At 40.4% G+C, this 5646-nt stretch overlaps 1 non-coding gene across 1 annotated transcript; it reads left to right on the top strand.

Moving 5' to 3' along the window:
* Positions 1-4321: 4321 nt before the first annotated feature.
* Positions 4322-4455, top strand: LOC127194983 (small nucleolar RNA SNORA42/SNORA80 family). The gene has a single exon (XR_007831353.1). It is a non-coding gene; the product is annotated as a small nucleolar RNA SNORA42/SNORA80 family (small nucleolar RNA).
* The last annotated feature ends 1191 nt before the right edge of the window (positions 4456-5646 follow it).

Below are 5646 nucleotides of genomic sequence, written 5' to 3'. Positions count from 1 at the left end.
CAACTTTAGTGACAGCACATATCAGGAATAAAATTTACAAAGAGACCAAATCCTATGAAACCAAACATTTATGTTAAGTAACTTCCTGAGCAAAATGACGGTGGCCGGAGCTTTTATAGAAAGCATCAGCTCTTTAAAAACAAAACAAAACACAAAACAAAACTAACCATTACCAAATGACTTCGGGTTGGTTAATTTTTAACTTTTAAAAAGTATTTACTTGGTGTATGTATTCCAGGGCATATGGAGGTTACATAGCAACTTGGGGAGTCCCTTTTCCCCAGCCACCGTGTTGTCAGGCTTGGTGGCACCTTTATCCACCGAGCCATCCACTGCCCTGATTTCAATGTAATTTAATATTTGGAATGTGAATTATGTCTTAGGGGCTTTGCCCAAACAATAACAGCAAATAAATACCATACGGTTTCTATTCCTAAGAAGGACCATCAAGAAACCAAAGGCTAACCAAATCCCCAAGTCACTGCAGGCGGCCCGGGCTTTTCTTCTCATTTCCTGTCATTCCTCTGTTCAGAGTCATAAAAGTATCCCTCTGTCTACACACTAGATGATGAGTCAGTAGCTGTTATCCTTTGAGGTGAGCCAGCAGCCAGTCCAGGGCTCAGCCTAAAGATGTGGTCACCGTGCAGAAGCTTGCACAGAATCACACTAGGAACTGTATTCCTGAACATAAGCGTGTAAGAGAAAATGGTGGTTTCCCTTGCACTGCTACTCTTCCTAAGTGGAAAACTGATGCTTTGGGGGTTGGGGGTGGGAGAAAGCCTGTGATTTTAAAAGTTTCAGCTGCTCAGTATTAACTCTTGATGAGATTTGATTTCCTAGTTAAATCTGTGATCTGGCCTTTATCACAACAAAATGCCCTTCATCTTCACAGTCAATTGAGCCATTCTCCCGGAGGCTACAAGTACTAAAAACCTTGACTCACCAAGGTGTGTAAAGCCCAAACAGAATTTCCTAACAATGTTTTTGCCAGGTTAAGTTAGCCTGTGTCATGGACACCAAATTCCTCTACGACTCCTGTTGGAATCAATACACATTATATTATCCTACGACCAATCAAGGTCAAATAAGCACTCTGCTAAGTCATAAAATTTCTGTGTAGTACAAAGAAAATATATTCTGTTCCTGTTTCTTGACAAGACCTCTCGGACAGACGGCGGCTGCTTTGGATAAGCAAAACAACGAGATACAATGATGTGTGCAGTCCTTTGCTCCCCAAACCAGAATGCCAAGCTGTGTGCCCAACATCACAGGTGCACCATCTGGCCTTCCACCCTTCCCCTTCATTGGAATATTTATGTAAGTGGGACTGAAAGAAGAGTGAAGGCAAGAGTATGTGAAGATGCTGACCACCTTCCCGACTTCCACAGTTCTGAAATGGATTTATTTGCTGATACTAAAACAGACATGGAAATGAAGAGGCACCAGAAGTTACAACAGTCACATCCTAAAAAAGAGAGCACCACTGCCCATTTTTCATCAGTTTCCTTACATGGACCATAGTTTAGACACATTGAGACAATATATTTTATTTTAATTCTCTTAAAAAAACAAAAATGGTTTCCCACCTGTGTGCTCTACTTGCCACTGACGTCATTAAAGGGGGAGGGAGGTCTCCCTCAAATATTCAAGTTCTTACTCTCTCTCCCCTCGCACCCCCTACACACACTGAGACTACTGGCACAGTCCATTTTTACAAACAGTAGGGTATCTAGGGTAACTTCTTTACAGACAGTAGGGCGTCGAGCGTGATGTCTTCACCATTTCCCACTCTATGCTGCTACTCTTTAAGAAAAACAAACAAGCAAACAAAAACCAAGCCCGTCCTGCAGAGCGTGGGAGAACACTAACAGCGTCGGTTGTTGACAGGGCGACTGTCTGGCTGACTGACTCATCTTCTCTGTATTCACACTCATACAGAAAGCTCTCGTTTGCCCACTGTGTGTCATATCAGCAATGCCATGGTCGCCTGCTGATTAACCAACAGTCTACCTCTCCTCTTGATTGTCAATCCTTACCTCCCACCACTATGGCCGACTCCCTAGTATAAGACACTGCTACCATTTTGAAAATAATTTTCCACTGTGTAAGAAAGAAGTCAAGCAGGGCTTGAAATGAAAATGAATATGCTTAGATGGAAGTCACAACCAACATCTATTCAAATAAGACAGAAATCAGATAGATTAAGGAGCCAACCAGTAACACTGAGTTGGGCTCCCCAGCACTTGTGTAAAGGTCTAGGCATCTAGGACACCAGCAGTGAAGGTGGAAACAGAGGATCCCTGGGGCTCACCAGACAGACAGACAGACAGACAGCCAATGGTGCGCTCCAAATTCAGGAAGAAACCCTCTCAGGGAAAAAAAGGTAGAGAGCGATTTGGAAAAATAGCCAGTGTCAACCTCCACCATATGCACATCCCACATATGCATACACCCACATAAACGCACTCATACAAATGCATATAGTAACACAAACACACACAGGAAAGGGAGGGAGGGAGGGAAGGAGAGAGAGAGAGATTGATTTATAACTGTGTTACCTCTCATTGGCCCTAAGAGTGACTTTTTGCACATTACCATAAAGACTTTTATACAAGTCTAAAAGCAAATGAATTTCCTGAAAAATTCTGTCATTTCCTTCTTAGTTTTTGCTCTGTTATTTTGTTTTATGCCACAGACTGAACCCAGAGCCTGACTCGCGTTAAGCCCTCTATCACTAAGCTACATTCCCCAGCCTCCTGCCTTTTTTCCTTTTTTAATAAAAAAAAAAAGTAAATATTCTGATTCTACAGTAATAGCTACTGTAGAAATTTCTCAAATTTGTTTTTAACATCAGCCTGATTCATTATAAAATAAATCAACGACCATGGCTTCTTTATAAAAGAAATGTGAATAGTACACTATATTGAACAGAAGATGGTTTGTTGATATACTGGAAATAAGGGATTATTTTTAAATTCTGTTTGTTTGAGTTAGCAAAAACCAGTTGCCTAAATGATACATATGTGGGAAGTTTATGAACCAAAAAATAAGAATACCTAGATACTACAATTTTCAGATATACTTTTTAAAAGATACTCAAACTGTGAATGAGATGCTGCCATTTGCATTAGGGCAATGTTCACATGCATATAGTTGCATATACATAAAACAGCCCTTAAAAGTCCAAAGACACTGGTAACTGCCCACCCCTGGGGAAGTGCAAGAGAGGAGGGATGTAGCAGAGAGGAGACGTGTTTTCCACAGCACCCTTTTCAGATACACACATTACCTGACACAGCAATCTTTCTGCTCCTTCAGTATCTACACATGAACTGGGCAATCAGTGTCTCCATCCTACAGTGAAGTCACACTAAGTCTCTGTAGCTCCATCTACATTTTAGCAGAATCGTGGCCCAACAGGTGTACATAAAATGCCAGCTGGCAAACCATAAGCCTTACTTGGCAGCAGCTGACATCACGTAATTATTTACACTTCTACCTGCAGTTTCCATGAAGGCTGTTAGAACAACAGAGTAATCAAGAGTATGGAAGAAAATTCAGGTTTTCAAACTTGACAGTGTTTCTCTCTTTTCTGTTTGGTACCAAGTAAAATTCTGGCTAAGTATACACACAAACCATTGCCTCCAGCATGCACATCCAAATAAATGAACAAATATTAGGTGGACATACAAAGAGGTAGGCTTTTATGATAGTTTAAAAATAAATCTTAAGAAAATGTTGAAACAAATCCTTTTAATTCATAGCCTAAGAATCTCCTAAAGCCATTTATAACCTTTTTAAACAGAAGATAATAGCAACAGAAAAGACAGCAAAAGTAGAAAGGCATACACAGACAGTGCTAGGAATAACAGTCTATGACAGAGGCACTATAAAGAAACCAAAGCTCAGCTGGTTCCTTGCAGGGCAAAGAAAATGGACACAGGCCTGGTGGTGCAGTCATTTATAACCATGTATGCCACTATGTTAAGCTAATTGATAGTGCTGGTCTCCAAGGGCCAGATTTGACTCACAAGGACAGCAAAAATTATTATGAATGCACTATCACAAAGAGTAAACGTAAAAATAAATGGAAAGGCAAGTGTTGGTCTAGAACCATCAGTAGCAGATGTACAGAGGACAGGCTGTGACATCTGTGTGGTCAGCAAAGGGACAGGGCAGCACGAGTCCACAACAGTGATCTCTTCTGATGGTGGCAATGTAAGGTGACAGTGAAATGAGGAATCCAGCTTATCATGGCTCACTTCTAACTCGTAAGTTCATTAAAAATGTTCAGAATTATTTTTTTAAACACTAGGTTGCCAAATCTTCTTTAATAATGATACACAGTCACCCTGGGCCTCTCACAGTGTCCCATGCTAGAGCAAACTGTGGCCCCTAACCATTGCCCGGCCTCTGTGCCTATAGGCTGCTGGCACTGAAGTGGGTCACTGATGGACTAGGGGCTGAGGAGATGCTCAGTGGCTGAGAGCACCTGCTGCTCTTCCGGAGGATCAGAGACTGGATCCCAGGGCTGCACACACTGAGCAGCTCACACACAGCTCCAGGGGATTCAACACTATCCAGCCTCTGTCCATACACGAGTGCACTTATGCATATAAGCAAATACACATAAATACAAATTTATTTGTTTTAAAGAAACTGAGTGAGTAGGCTCAACTACAAGACCAGCGTGCACACCTGGATCCAACTCTTGGGCAGGGCAGAGTCCTGCATGAGAAGAAACATGCTGGCACAGGATGTTTAGCAACCTTTCCCAGTGCTTTCTTGCAGGTACCTTGTATTATTTCCTGTCATGACTTTCATACTTAAAAATCAGCTCCACCCAAAAAGCACAAAATCAGGAAATAGTTTTCCATTAAATTTATACACTGGGCTTGCTGAATGAAATAAACTGTGGAATTTTACTACATGAAAGAAAAGTTATCTAAATTAAAATTAATAAAAAAAAAACCCTTCTATCTTTGTTATCTACTGATCTTAAAAAGGTAAAGAAAGAAACAATGTATAAACAAGTGCCCAAGAAATACCCAATACCAGTTGAGAGTGCTCACTGTTAAGAGGGACACTGGGTGGGCAGGCTACTATGATAACGTACTGATAAACTCTGCAAAAAAAAAACTTCCAAATGAATCTTATATCTAGAATCTTTGCATATTGACTAGAAAGAACAACACGTAGAAAAATGCCATTAAACAAGTGAGATCTTCAAGTCAGAAAATACATTCTAAAATTCTACTCTGCTGCTATTTGTTATACTTCAAGCATCAGGTGTGCTATTAACACTCACAGTGCTCCTGGTGCTGTGCTGGAGTATGCGCTGGTATGTGGAAGCCTGTTGGGGACACAGGAGCAGTATTCACAAAATTAAAAATAAATGTTTAAAACACTAGTAAAAGTTTATAGTTATAATACAGTTCTGTGTTACAACAGCGTGCTTTGTGTTATATGATGGAGATATCAGGCTTTTATGCTAATATTTAGTAAATTATTTGAAGATAAATGATAAGAGAAAATAAACTATTTTCAAGGAAATAAAACAAAAATGTATAAGCCCCCACCTCCATTTTTCTATAGATCCTGTAGGAACAAAAGTGTAGCTTTACTCTGACAATCTTCTTCTAATTC

This window comes from Acomys russatus, chromosome 10 (genome assembly GCF_903995435.1).
Source record: "Acomys russatus chromosome 10, mAcoRus1.1, whole genome shotgun sequence".
Lineage (NCBI taxonomy): Eukaryota > Metazoa > Chordata > Mammalia > Rodentia > Muridae > Acomys > Acomys russatus.
This window is presented reverse-complemented; position numbering and strand designations above follow the sequence as displayed.